This window comes from Astatotilapia calliptera, chromosome 3 (assembly GCF_964374335.1).
Source record: "Astatotilapia calliptera chromosome 3, fAstCal68.1, whole genome shotgun sequence".
Taxonomy (NCBI): domain Eukaryota; kingdom Metazoa; phylum Chordata; class Actinopteri; order Cichliformes; family Cichlidae; genus Astatotilapia; species Astatotilapia calliptera.
The window spans coordinates 63,765,868-63,781,569 of record NC_137424.1 but is presented as its reverse complement, the minus strand read 5'-3'; the positions used below and the strand labels follow the sequence as shown (position 1 = coordinate 63,781,569).

The 15,702-nt window shown below is 39.7% G+C and overlaps 1 pseudogene; it reads right to left on the bottom strand.

The window, feature by feature from the left end:
* LOC145423444 (ladderlectin-like) overlaps positions 1–15,220 on the bottom strand; it is a 29,401-nt pseudogene extending 14,181 nt beyond the window's left edge.
* Between the last annotated feature and the right edge of the window lie 482 nt (positions 15,221–15,702).

The following is a 15,702-nucleotide window of genomic DNA, read 5'->3' as shown; positions in this document are numbered from 1 at the left end:
AGCTGATCTGAGGCTTTCTGGGAGTTTGTTCCAGATATAAGGAGCATAAAAGCTGAATGCAGCTTCTCCGTGTCTGGTTCTGACTCTGGGAACTGATAAAAGACCGGATCCAGGTGACCTGAGGGATCTGGAAGGTTCATACTGGGTCAGGAGGTCATTGATGTATTTTGGTCCTAAACCATTCAGAGCTTTATAGGCCAGCATCAGAACTTTAAAGTCTATCCTCTGACGGACAGGCAGCCAGTGTAAAGACCTCAGAGCTGGACTGATGTGGTCCACTTTTTTGGTCTTAGTGAGGACTCGAGCAGCAGAGTTCTGAATGAGCTGTAGTTGTCTGACTGATTTTTTAGGTAGACCTGTAAAGATGCTGTTACAGTAATTAAGCATACTAAAGATGAATGCATGGACTAGTTTTTCCAGGTCCTGTTGAGACATCAGATCTTTGATCCTTGAAATATTCTTGAGGTGATAGTAAGCTGACTTTGTTATTGTCTTAATGTGTTTTTCTAAGTTTAGGTCTGCATCCATCACTACACCCAAATTTCTCGCCTGGTTTGTGGTTTTTAGATGTATAGATTGAAGTTCTCTGGTGACCTGTAGTCGTTTTTCTTTGGCGCCAAAGACTATTACCTCAGTTTTGCTTTTGTTTAGCTGGAGAAAATTGTGGCACAACCAGTCATTGATTTCCTCAATGCATTTACCAAGAGCCTGTACAGGGCCTCGGTCTCCTGGTGACATTGTGATATATATTTGTGTGTCATCTGCATAGCTGTGATAGTTTATTTTGTTGTTCTTTATAATCTGTGCCAGTGGGAGCATGTAGATGTTAAACAGAAGGGGTCCCAAGATGGAACCTTGGGGAACTCCACATGTGATACTTGTCTGCTCAGATGTGAAGTTACCTATTGATACAAAGTATTTCCTGTTTTCTAAGTATGTTTTGAACCAGTTTAGTACAGTTCCTGAAAGACCTGTCCAGTTCTCCAGTCGTTTGAGTAATATGTTGTGGTCAACTGTATCAAATGCTGCACTGAGATCCAGTAAAACTAGGACTGACATTTTTCCACTGTCTGTATTCAGACATATGTCATTAAACACTTTGGTCAGAGCGGTTTCAGTGCTGTGGTTCTGTCTAAAACCAGACTGGAAGGCATCGTAGCAATTATTCTGTTTTAAGAAGTAACTGAGCTGTTGAGAAACTGCTTTTTCAATGATCTTACTTAAAAATGGGAAATTTGAGATCGGCCTGTAGTTGTTCATTTGTGTCTTGTCAAGATTGTCCTTTTTCAGTATAGGTTTGATTACAGCAGTTTTTAGTGATTCTGGAAACACACCTGATAATAAAGAAAAGTTGACGATCTGTAACAGGTCTGACTCTAAAGTCTTTGAGACGTTTTTGAAAAAACTTGTTGGCAGGACATCTAAACAGCAGGAGGAGGAGTTCAGTTGACCTAAGATGTCCTCCAGGTCTTTGCTGTTAATAGGTTGAAACTGTTTCATGGTGTTTAAACAGTTTTTTGGTGGACACAGTACATATCCTGGATCTGCTGTTGATGAACCAATTGCTTGTCTAATTTTTTGGATTTTTTCTGTGAAGAATTTGGCAAAGTCATTGCAGGCCATGGTCGAATGAAGTTCAGCTGCCACTGACACAGGAGGGTTTGTTAGCCTGTCAACTGTAGAAAATAAGACCCGAGCATTATGGCTGTTTTTAGTGATGATGTCAGAGAAGTAGGACCTCCTTGCATTCCTCAGTTGTAAATTATAATTGTGAAGTTTCTCTTTATAAATGTCATAATGAACCTGGAGGTTTGTTTTTCTCCATCTGCGCTCAGCTTTCCTACACTCTCTTTTTTCTTTTTTCACCAGTGTGGAGTTTCTCCATGGAGACTTTTTCCTTCCAGAGATAACCTTCACCTTAATGGGAGCAATAGTGTCCATTACATTTAACATGTTAGCATTGAAGCTATTGACGAGCTCATTGACTGACCCTCTGGACAGGTCAGGTGTTAATGGGAAGACCTGGTTAAAAATTGCAGTACTGTGTTCAGTTATACACCGTTTTGTGATCACTGTTGTTGATATATTTTTTGTGGGCTGAGATTTTACTTTCAAAGAAAACACAGTAATGATCAGACAGGCCCACATCAGACACAGTAACCTTTGAAATGCTCAGGCCTTTGGAGATCAGTAGGTCAAGAGTGTGTCCTCCATTATGTGTGGCCTCTGTTACATGCTGAGTCAGCCCAAAGTTGCCCAGAGTGTTACTCAGGTCTTTAGTCCCTTTGTCCTGAGGGTTGTCCACATGGATGTTAAAATCCCCAACAATAATTACACAGTCAAAGTCAACACAGATCACAGACAGCAGTTCACTGAGGTCATTAAAAAAGTCTGTGCAGTATTTGGGAGGCCTGTAAACATTAAGAAACACAACTTTGGATGGGGCCTTCAGCTGTAAAGCCACATATTCAAAAGACTGAAAACTTCCAGGAGATAGCTGCTTACATTGAAATGATTCATTAAATAAGACAGCAACCCCCCCCCCCCTCCTCTCCTGCTCACCCTGGCCTCACTGATAGTATCACATTCAATTCAAAATCCTGCTGCTCACCTTCCGAATTATTAACAATATATCTTCAAGCTACCTCATTGAGCTACTTAGATTACAGGGAGTGCAGAATTATTAGGCAAGTTGTATTTTTGAGGAATAATGTTATTATTGAACAACAACCATGTTCTCAACGAACCCAAAAAACTCATTAATATCAAAGCTGAATGCTTTTGGAAGTAGTTTTTAGTTTGTTTTTAGTTTTAGCTATTTTAGGGGGATATCTGTGTGTGCAGGTGACTATTACTGTGCATAATTATTAGGCAACTTAACAAAAAACAAATATATACCCATTTCAATTATTTATTTTTACCAGTGACACCAATATAACATCTCCACATTCACAAATATACATTTCTGACATTCAAAAACAAAACAAAAACAAATCAGCGACTCAAAAGCCTGCCATCCATGGATTCTGTCAGTGTTTTGATCTGTTCACCATCAACATTGCGTGCAGCAGCAACCACAGCCTCCCAGACACTGTTCAGAGAGGTGTACTGTTTTCCCTCCTTGTAAATCTCACATTTGATGATGGACCACAGGTTCTCAATGGGGTTCAGATCAGGTGAACAAGGTGGCCATGTCATTAGTTTTTCTTCTTTTATACCCTGTCTTGCCAGCCATGCTGTGGAGTACTTGGACGCGTGTGATGGAGCATTGTCCTGCATGAAAATCATATTTTTCTTGAAGGATGCAGACTTCTTCCTGTACCACTGCTTGAAGAAGGTGTCTTCCAGAAACTGGCAGTAGGACTGGGACTGGGAGCCTGATAGAGCGAAGGACACTGTCTCCGCTGAACTATGGACACGCACACACATACACTTACACTGATAGGCACTCACTCATCTCCCCTCCCTTTCCAACGCCTTCGATGCTTGTTTCCGGCGAGGGAACACGGCGGGTCTGTGTGCCGCGCTGGAATGATAGCGCTGTGCAGGGTGGCTGCTGTGTTTCTTCGGATTACTCCTCACCCCCCACCCACCCCTGTGGCTTGTCATGTCTTCACAGTGTTGTGCTGTGGACATTTGTGCTTTTTTGTGCAAAGGAGTTTTTTTGTTTCCTGTTCTCATGCTGTCCTACCATGGAAGCACAGCATGAGTAGGGGTCTCTTTTTTCCTCTTGTACTCTCCCCACTGTAGTGTACATTTCAATGTCTTTTCTCTGATTCTACCAATCTCCGACCTGTATCCCCATGTAATGTTTGTGCTATATGTGTAAGGTCGGGGGGGGGGGGTCCCATTTCACTGCAGGGGGGTCCCATTTCACTGCAGGGCAACCTGCATGTGACGAATAAAGCTTTGATTGATTGATTGATTGATTGAGTTGAGCTTGACTCCATCCTCAACCCGAAAAGGCCCCACAAGCTCATCTTTGATGATACCAGCCCAAACCAGTGCTCCACCTCCACCTTGCTGGCGTCTGAGTCGGACTGGAGCTCTCTGCCCTTTACCAATCCAGCCACGGGCCCATCCATCTGGCCCATCAAGACTCACTCTCATTTCATCAGTCCATAAAACCTTAGAAAAACCAGTCTTGAGATATTTCTTGGCCCAGTCTTGACGTTTCAGCTTGTGTGTCTTGTTCAGTGGTGGTCGTCTTTCAGCCTTTCTTACCTTGGCCATGTCTCTGAGTATTGCACACCTTGTGCTTTTGGGCACTCCAGTTTTGTTGCAGCTCTGAAATATGGCCAAACTGGTGGCAAGTGGCATCTTGGCAGCTGCATGCTTGACTTTTCTCAGTTCATGGGCAGTTATTTTGCGCCTTGGTTTTTCCACACGCTTCTTGCGACCCTGTTGACTATTTTGAATGAAACGCTTGATTGTTCGATGATCACGCTTCAGAAGCTTTGCAATTTTGAGACTGCTGCATCCCTCTGCAAGATATCTCACTATTTTTGACTTTTCTGAGCCTGTCAAGTCCTTCCTTTGACCCATTTTGCCAAAGGAAAGAACGTTGCCTAATAATTATGCACACCTGATATAGGGTGTTGATGTCATTAGACCACACCCCTTCTCATTACAGAGATGCACATCACCTAATATGCTTAATTGGTAGTAGGCTTTCGAGCCTATACAGCTTGGAGTAAGACAACATGCATGAAGAGGATGATGTGGACAAAATACTCATTTTCCTAATAATTCTGCACTCCCTGTAGATGGCACTGTTCATGTGATGGCATGCCACATCTGGCCCAATTGTGGTTTGGTTTTTTTATGGCCCAGGCTAATAGAAAACAGGTCTGGCATGGATCCGGCATCAAGCTGGCACTTCTGACTGACTGGTGTCATGGCGGGGTGTATGTCAACCAGATGTGGGCAAGGTCTGGCAATGATGGCACTATTTATGTTCCTATTTTCATACTTTAGTTAGAAGATCCAAATACCATGAGGCAATACTATACTGCTATGGTAGCGAACATTTCAAATGCATGTTTGACAGGTTTGTGAGTGTACACTTTATCCAAAACCTGGTGAGGTTACCCACATAGCAACATTGGTATGGCCCACACATGGGCCAGCACAAGGCCAGGTAGACACGCTTGTGGTCCTGTGAAAAAAGCTGAGGTTTTCTTGGTTGGATGGTCTAGAGCAGGGGTCTCAAACTCGCGGCCCACGGGCCACGTCACCTCTACTTGCGGCTCACATATTGACATGAAGAAATTTTTTAAAAAAATTATTATTCAAAAAATTTTTTCATATGAAGGCAATAGGCAGAGTGTTACAGGCATAGCCCTAAAGAATGTAGCCTCATAGGCAGTGTAGTCCGTGCTGCAGGCAGAATGGACTGCCATACCCATTATGTGTCTGTGAGCGCAAGGGAGGGAGAAAAAGGAGAGTCGAAAAGTACGAGCTGTCACCAACCAGAAACGGGAGCTGGAAGCATGTAAATATAATAATAACAACCACTGCAGCCAAGAAGAGTGCCTGACGAGCCCAATTGTAAGTAAGCTATTAAGACTCGACTGTACACTGTGTTCGTGTTTTCCTCCAAAACAATAAGTTCAGTTGGAGCAGCCTTTCAACACCTCTCTCTGTCTCTCGCTAGCAAAGTTGACCCAGACAGTAAAGCTATTTTTCGGCTATGAGCCTGACACGTAACCCAACATATTAGCCAGAGGTCCTTTTACTATGGTTCGGAGCCGCGGACCTGGCCGAGGTAACAAGAGAGTATAAACAAAAAGAAAACAATTTTCACTAACAGTCAAAAACGAATGTGTACACTTATGTCTGCATTTTTATTTAATTAAATACAAACAAAATCATAGCAGAAGTGCTGCCAGGTGTCTGGCCAGAAAGAGAGGACCAATTTGTTTATTTGGCAGTTCAATGAAAGGCTTCAGTTGGTTAAGAGTGAGAAAGAAAATTGCGTTAACATTTGCAGATCGTGACACTGACACAGAGAAACACAAGGCTAAAATACACAGAGGGAGCAATCAGGGAATGGGTAACAGGAGGGAAACACAGCTGGCCTAACAAAAATCAGGCCTAACCAGATGGGGGAAGCAAAACCAAATACATTAACATAAAACATGGACTTTCAAAGTAAAACAGGAAACATAACACAGAGACACAGACTTGACACGGGGATACAGCAGACAGGGGAGACAGTAACTATGGATCACAGTCAGAAAACCAGAACACTAAAACTCAAACAAAACCCACACAGAGAACCTAAACTAAAAATAATCCTATAACCCATAAGACAAAGCTAGAATATAATGAAATAAACAAAATCAAAGAACCAAAAACCCAAAACAGGGTCAACAACCCAGGGACCCTAACAATATTTGAAATTTGAAAAAGCAAACAAAACTGATTTCAGGAAATATTAGTGGGTGTTTTCTGTTTTGTTTTGTTTTTTTTCTGTACTACTTGAACACTAAAGTGGCCCTCCAATGAGATGACGGTGCCAGCAGTGGCCAGTGGCTCATTTTGAGTTTGAGACCCCTGGTCTAGAGCATCCAGGAGTGAAAGACATGAGCAATGATTTTAGAGAAGCAGCTTTGCTGCTCATCAATCGGGGGACAGTTTTAAGGCTATTTCCAAACAACCTAAAGTACAGAATTCTAAACTGAGAAATAAAAAATTGAAGATAGCGTGGACATTCCAAAAAATTCATCCAATATGAGACTGTGCAAAGATCAGAGACACTTCAAAAACGAACAAAACAAATAACTTGAAAGCTTCATCTTCGACACTGCAGGCCTCAGTTGGCAAATACACTGAATGGATTGTTTGGCAGAGTTGGCAGGAGAACAGTCCCTCTCTACAAAGGCTATAGCATCATGCCTTAGATTTGCAAAGTTGTATCTAAACGAACAATAAGATTTCTGGAACAATGTCCATTGGACAGAAAAGAAAAATAATTGCGGGTGTCTGGCCATACTGCACAGCATGGTTGGTGAAACCAGCTCCAGGTCTGGGCAACAGCTTTCAGTCTGTAGATCAGATGGAAGAAACTGTAAAAAAAAAAAAAAAAAAATGGAATAATTATGTTTTCTGTTATTAATTTTACAGGAAAAGAGTACGTAACAGTAACAACTTCTGTTTAATCACCTGGCAAAATATTTATTACATTTACAGATCAAACGGGACCCACAACAATTGAGAAGAGCAATTACATAAAGTAGGCAGGCGATGTAAATGTTCTTTTATGTCTTTAAGCTTAACCTAGAATTTACTTACAGGTGCATCCTCATTGAGAATACTGTATTAAAAACATGGTTAGCGACAAGACTGACATATATTCAAATAATGTTTGTGGAAATGCACAAAACAGTAATAAAGTAAGTCCAAAATCTTGTCGCATACACTCTTAATCTGGCATATCAGATCCAGAGCTTTGTGAACTGTGTGCTGGTTGAAGCCAGAAGCCTTGGCAGAACACAGGGACACAGGGAAGTGGTGAGCCTTCACTTCCACTTCCTCCTTAAGAATGACTTGGTGACTTTCTATATCTGACATGTGGCTCTAGTCTCAGCTGCGATGCATTTAAGCATCGCAGCTAATTTTGGGATGCTTTTGCATTTATGTTGAAAAAGAATCAACAACAAGAAATCAATTTTTCTAGTTTTATATGACATAAAGCAGCCATATCATACTTTCAAATATTGCCCAACTAGTACTTTGGGTCAACCTAAAGTAAGGTTCTTTAATTTCCTCCGGAGAGGTTTTAGTTCTTTTCAAAGATTTGGTTCTTTTTGGTCTGCTCCCTTTGAAGAGCCAGCTGGCACAGCTCTCAAATGGCTCTTCATTCAGTATCTCTCAGCGCCTTCAAATACAAAGGATGCATGTGTGACATGTTTATTCAGTATTTTCATAAATGTCTTACTTTTTGCATTTGCTACTGCTGGTAAGAATAGATATAGTGTTTAAAGATTGGACAAATGTTGTTAGCCATTTTCCATTTTGGAGGAGTAATTGGCTCCTTACCCAGTTTCTCATTAACACTTATCCGTTTGCCTTGGGTCATTTGTTTTGGAATAAATGCACTCATTTTCCTAAATGTACAATTCTTATTGAATTGCTGAAGGCCAGTGTATACCTGCAGTTTTCTGCAAGACAATAGATACTATAGAAGTACTCAAAATGGGAAACTGCTCTAGGGTCAGTGGCTGGAGGAAAAGGGCAGATCTCCTCCAGCTGTATGGACGAGTGAGTGTATATGTTTATTGTTGACCCTGCTCTGATTGATATTTTCAGTTTGTACATTTTGCACTCAACTTTGCAGTCTTTGTCCTTTCTGCAACAACAGAAGGACAATGTTTTTGAATTGCAGCCAGTTGTTCCTACTTTCTATTCTCTTAACTTTCTCCTAACGTGGCTGAATTTAAATCCAGGTCCCCAGCTCTCTGTGCCTCTATCACTACACTACCTGCATGGATTCTCCACAGAGCTGGCTCACCTCAACGGGAGTTGGCTCTTCTCACACGCTGCAACAACAGAATGGCACATCACTATTTTATGAACCCACATTGAACTTGAATTTGAAGTAAAGAAGTGGGGAGAAAAAATAAGAAGAAAAAGTGAGAGCAACTGACACAGGCTGCATTCTGGTTGATGCACAAGCACTTACCAGAAAAGAAGACAGAGAAACGACACAATATTGGAAAGCACCAGAGTTTAAGAATAACTAATCATGGTAAGCCCATCAGCAGACTATAGTAGCATAACTAAAGGTTGAACTATGATCCCACAATCAAACCTCCAACTGTAAGTTTTACCAAATATTTGTATTTCAGACTTTGATTTTAAAATACCTTTCCTCGCATACATTGTTGGGTTTTGGATGGCAGCTAATATGGGAAACATTTTTTTGTTCCTGTTAACACTCATTATGATGTTGTGGCTTTTTAGGGAGCTTTTAGTGACCTAATAATAATAATGCCTTATAACAATCAAGCCTAGAAGTAATGAGTGCATGAAGTAGCTCTTTAGCATCACTGTAAGACAGGGCTGGGCAACTCCAGGCCTCAAGGGCCGATGTCCTGCAGGCTTCAAATATCACTCTAGGTCAAGACACCTGAATCAAATGATTAGTTCATTACCAGGCCTCTGGAGAACATCAAGACATGGTGAGGAGGTAATTTAGTCATTTAAATCAGCTGTGTTGGATGAAAGACCTCTAAAACCTGCAGGACACCGACTGGCCCTCGAGGCCTGGAGTTCCCCCACCCCTGCTCTAAGATATTTCAGGATGTGTCTACTATTACTGATATTTCTCAAACGAAGCAGTCCTACATATTTAATGTGTGTGTTGAAGGACATATCTTGGCCAGAAATGACTTCAGGCCCTTCAGGGGCCTAGCCAACTGCAGCCATAAGATAAGGCACGGGCATGCCCTCCTGAAGGTCAACCACCTGCAAAAGTACATACATCACATTTAGAATAAAATTCTTAAAATAAAAAATAAATAAATGAAGCTTAAAGCCAACTCTCATCCTGTAGCAAATGAAAAGAGGTGGGTTTTAAGAAGTGACTTAAAGTGGACAGTTAGGAAGCCTGTGTAATATGCAGCTGCAGCAAATTCCCCAACTTAGGTGCTGCCACAGCAAAACCTCTGTCCCCTCTGAGCTTTTGTTGTGTCCTCGGCAAATTCAGGAGCAGCTGTTCAGTTGACCTGAAGGACTGGGAAAGTACATCCAAATGTAAGTGCTCAGAGAGACAGGGTCGGGCAAGACATTTTAAAGACTTAAAAACAAAATAATTATAAATGAACTATAAAATGAACGGGCCAGGCCAGTGAGGCCAAAACAGAAGAAAACAGGCCAAAATTCTCTTCTGTGTATCAGTTAAAAGTACAGCTGCATTTTTGCACCAGCTGGAGACAAGACAGGGAAAATTGGGAGACACCAAAATAGAGCACAGAGGCACTAATCATGGCAGCACAGGAACAAACTGAGCACAAGATCCATAGAGGCAATGATAATGACAAATTTCTGAACAATTTTGGTTAATCAGTCATGAAAAACACGTGGTTGGAAAGACAAAGGATATTGCAGCTTCCTTAGCGCCTCTGCAAACATTTGATAAACTTAACGTTGTGTGAGCCTTATAAAGAAAACCCAACAACAACAAATAAAAATTTCACCTTTCACACTCTGGAAGTGTTTTTACAAACATCTATTTCCTGTGGTTGAATCTTTTAAAGATGATATGTTAGACATGAAGCCACAACTCTTGTGACATAATGTTCGTACTTCAATTTTGAAGGATATTTCTTAAGAATACAACCGCAGCTGTTGGCTAATTGACGATACTATGATAGTGAGGTTATTTGCAAGTAAAAGACTTACATGCTTTCCTTGGGTATTTGTATGAATTTTACACGAACCCTGGCGTATAACACAGGCAGACCTCTAGATGCATTTTAGTAAACTATAGTTACAGTGGTTAGCATGATGCAAATCAACTGTACCAGCCAGCCTTCCCCAGCACTGATCCCTCAACCCACTGCTCCACCCCTCCCCTTCGGCTGAGCCACAAACCACAACCCGTCACATTCAACTTTTACATACGTGTTAAATGATATTTGACCCGTTTCATATTTTGATAGCATAAAAAATTACCATAATTATGATTACAGTATTTTACCATGAAATGTGATGCCTTTTCCTGAATTGACCCAAACTCCACCATGATAAGCATTTTTTGTAGCTGGTCACCAGGTCTGCACACATGTCGTGAGGCATTTTGGCTCAGTCCTCTTTACAGAAACTCTCTAAATCTTTTAGGTTTCTCGGCTGCTGCTTGGAAACTCCAAGCTTCAGCTCCCTCAACAGAAGTTCTACCAAGTCGAAAGATTAGCTATTCCACTCTATGAGCTTAATGTGGTTCATTTTTAGCTACTGCTTACCTTGCCAGTATGTTTTGAGTCATTTTTGTGCTGTTTCATTCATTCATTCATTTATTTATTCATTTTCAGGCACAACAAATACCTATATTGAACATAAAATACACAAAACAAAAAACAAAACTTGCCTGAAAAAGGAGTGGGACGAAGAAAACTTATTAAATCCCACCCCTATACTCACTCATCAACAAAAAAAAACAATAAACTTCCCGCAGCTACGCCCATCATTGCATACAGACCCATCAACACCCCGGGCAGATACAAGCATCTAAGCGGCAGCTCGCAACCAACAATTAGAGCCTTCATAACTGAATACAGAATATATAAATTATAAATTGCATTACCACAGGTAACAGGCAGTAATAACTACAAGTAACAAACACACATACATATATATCTACACACACAAGTACATATATGTACATACATACGCACACTTTATTTTATTTTTTATTTTTTTGGAATCCATACCAGCAATGGTAAGAGGACAGACATTACAGAGCACACTAAAACCCATCATTGAGTATACTGTGACCAGACCAACTGTTTGTAGAGAAATTTAAATCTATGAATATTTTTGCATTGTTTCAATTGTAAACTCAGACTGTTCCAGATTTTCACACCACATACAGACACACAAAAGCCTTTACGGGTTGTTCGAGTTCTGGGTAATTTGAATTCTCCAAAGCCTCTCACATTATAAACCTTTTCTCGAATTTCAAATCTAGTTTGTAAATTTGCCGGTAAAAGTTTAGTAAAAGCTTTATACAAAATTATGGATGTATTGTAATTAACCAGATCCTGGAATTTAAGTAACTTTGCCTGAAGAAAGAATTTGTGAGTATGATCTAGATAACCAGCCTTGTGAATAATACGCAGTGCTCGTTTTTGTACTGTGACTAATGGATTAGTTGTATTTTTATATGTATTTCCCCACACTTCCACACAATGTGTAAGATATGGAAGAACCAGGGTACAGTACAGAGTACGAAGTGCATCTTTATCAAGGAATTGTTTCACTTTGTTCAAAACTGCGAGGCTTCTAGAAATTTTGGTTTTTATGTGTCTGACGTGGGGTTTCCATGAAATTTTGTTATCAATTATAACTCCCAAAAATTTGTTTTCACTCACATTATCAATTGGTACACCTTCAATGATAATTGGTAATTCTATATTATATTTTAAATTACCAAAAAACATTGCTTTAGTTTTATTTATATTTAATGATAATTTATTTATGTCCATCCATTTTTTTATTAATTTTAGCTCCCTGTTTACAGTCATTACAAGATCAGTATAATCATCGCTACTGAAAAATATGTTGGTGTCATCTGCGAACAGTATGAGTTTAAGTACTTGAGAAACATCAAAAATATCATTTATGTATACATTGAAAAGTTTTGGTCCCAACACTGACCCTTGGGGAACACCACATGTAATACCAAGTTTCTCTGAATGGTAATGCCCTATGCTAACATATTGTTCCCGACCTGTTAGGTAACTTTTTAACCAGTTACCAGCTTTCCCTCGAATACCATATCTTTCCAATTTATCCAGTAAAATTGAGTGATTGATTGTGTCGAAGGCCTTTTTGAGATCAACAAAAATACCAACTGCATATTTATTTTTATCCAGTGTATCAGTAATTTCTTCTACTGCCTCAATTATCGCCATTGAAGTGGTTCTTTGCGTTCTGAAACCATACTGACCAACATTTATTATTTGATGTTTTTCAAGGAATTTTTCTAATCTTGAATTAAAAAGTTTTTCTAGAATTTTTGAGAATTGAGGCAGTAGAGAAATAGGCCTATAATTGGTAAAACTGTGTTTGTCATTACTTTTATATAGTGGTATTACTTTCGCAATTTTCATTTTTTTTGGAAAACAACCGGACTGAAATGATAAATTACAGATATATGTTAAGGGACTAGCAATATTCAGAATAACCTGTTTAACTACAGACATATTTATGTCATGATAATCCATTGAAGACTTACTTTTACATTTTAATGTGATATTTATTACTTCTTGCTCATTTGTAGCTGAGAGGAACAGTGAAAAGGGATTTGATTTGATATTACTGATATTTTCATTTTTACGACACGGGATGTCCGCTGCTAGTTCAGGGCCAACATTTATGAAGAATTTATTGAACCCATCGACAATATTACTCATGTTGTGATTTTCACCATTTGCATCAGTAAAATATTCAGGATATGATGTTCCAGAAGATCCTTGTTTAATTAAGTTGTTTAACACATCCCAAGTTCCTTTTATATTGTTTTTATTTTCATATAATCTTCTTCTATAATAAAGTTGTTTGCTCATTCTTATAATATCAGTCAATTTATTTCTATATGCTTTATATCTTTGTTCCACTTCTTTTGTTTTTACTTTGATGAACTGTTTATACAGATTGTTTTTCTTTTTGCAAGCATTAATAATTCCTTTTGTCAGCCAAGGACTTTTTATCTTTTTTTTCTTTGTCATGTGTTCGTTTACAGGACAATGTTTATTGTACCACATAGTAAAAATATCTAGAAAATTATCATAAGCCTTGTCCACATCTGACTCTTCATACACCGAACTCCAATCTTGTTGTGCTAAATCGAAATTGAAGGCATGAATTGCTTCTTCATTTATTGTTCACTTTGCTATCATGATCTTGGTATCTATTTTTTTTTTAAATCACAGTCACACAAAGTAAAAACTGGTAAGTGGTCAGTTATATCACAGACAAGCAGACCACTATTAATTTGGAAATCCATGACATTAGTAAAAATGTTGTCAATAATAGTGGCGCTATGTGATGTTATTCTGCTTGGCTTTGTTATTGTTGGATATAGTGATAAGCTGTACATTGTGTCAGTAAAGTCATCAATGGCTTTTAACCTTGTTGGATTTAGCAAATCAATGTTAAAATCACCACAGATAAATAGTAATTTTTGGTTCACCGAAGCAAACGTTTTTTCTATCCATTCATTAAAAGTGTCAATACTTGAACTGGGTGTCCGATATATACAACTTATTATAACATTTCTCTTTTTTTCATTCATAATCTCAATAGTCAAACATTCCAAAATTCCATCAATAGCCATAGACATAGTTGTTACAACATTATATTTTATAGAGTTATGAACATATATAGCAACCCCGCCGCCCGCCTTATTTAATCTATTCATGTATTTTAAATCATATCCATTCAAACAAAAATCTATTCCTTTATCGACATTGAACCAAGTTTCAGTGATGGCTATAACACTAAAGGGGCGAGAAAATTGTTGCAAATAGTCCTTAATGAAATCAAAATTAGAGTACATACTTCTGCTGTTAAAGTGAATTAATGAGAGCTTCCCGTCTAGGTTAATTTCTTTTTCATATTGTTCCTGAGTGAAATAATTAAAATTTTTAACAAAAGAAGAGAGAAAGTTACTTTCAGAATCTATTTCTGGATCTATTATATTATGCTCCTTATATTCACAATCTAGATCAATTACTTTCTGTTGAAGAACTAATTTCAACGTGTCCATGTCATTTCCTGGTGTAATTGATACATTGGTGTCAGTTATACTTGTCCAGATCCTCCATGTTCCTCACTATCAGTACTTTTGCCTCTTCTGGTGTCCCGTTTAGCTTAATGAAAATCTTACAGTTTGTTACCCATGTATGTTGTATTTTACCGTTCTTCTTCAGTTGCCTTGCCTTCCTCGCGATGTCTGCGTTTTTTCGTGTCAGATGCTCATTAATGAAAACGTCCGTGCCTTTCAGTTTGCGTCCTTGTTTCAGCAGTGCGACCTTGTTCTTCCGATTGACAAATCTCATAATGATGGCCGGCAGTCTGTCACTCCTCCTGGGCAGTGAGTGACATGCTTCTATGTGCTCCAGGTCCATCTCTATCCCCTTGCTTTGGAGGAAGGACGCCACCTGTTGCTCTACCGAGCGGGTCTCCTCGTCGCTGGGCTCCCCGACGTTCCCGGCCACTGCGCGCTCGTACGCGCGCGCGGCTTGATTTTAATACCGCTGATGACCACGTCGTTCGTACGGGTGTACTGCTCCAGCTCATCCACCCGCCGCTCGAGATCCATGATCCGTCTGTCCTTCTCGGCATTTTGGAGGCGTAGCTGTTTTACCTCCTCCAGAAGCCCCAGAAGCAGCTCCTGCTGTGCCCTGACTGCGGCCACGTCTCCGCACAGCGCTCCGAGGGAGGTTTTAATGTCCTCAACCTCCTCTGGTGTTGGGCCTTTCTTGGGTGGCATACTGAAGCGAGAGCACGAGGCGGCCACCACGAGGGACCCGGAAGCGGAATTTCTGATGATGGCGCCTGGCTAGGCCTGCTGGCTGATGGTTTCCATCTCTGTGTGACTGTGGGGATGGTCTTCTTTGGGTCACAGTCCACATTACGTTCCCTCCAAAGCTGTTTGGTATGAATTCAACCTGCATTTTTGTCTTCTTCTGACCACAGCATTTTTGATATTCTGTGTCTATCTTAAAATAAGAGAGAGAAATGAATCTACCATAAAATTAGAGACCATAATTATTTCCTCAATTTTAAGGAACTGGATTTTTGTTCATATTCTGGTTCTATCTTAAAAAGAGAGAGAGAGAGAACTGAAACTACCATAAAATTAGAGAGTTGAATTATTTTCCCCACTGTGAGGAACAGTGGTTACACACATTAGGAACAATTTACTGTCTGCTACCTGAGAGCTAACTGAGATTAAAACAATACTCAGAAGTG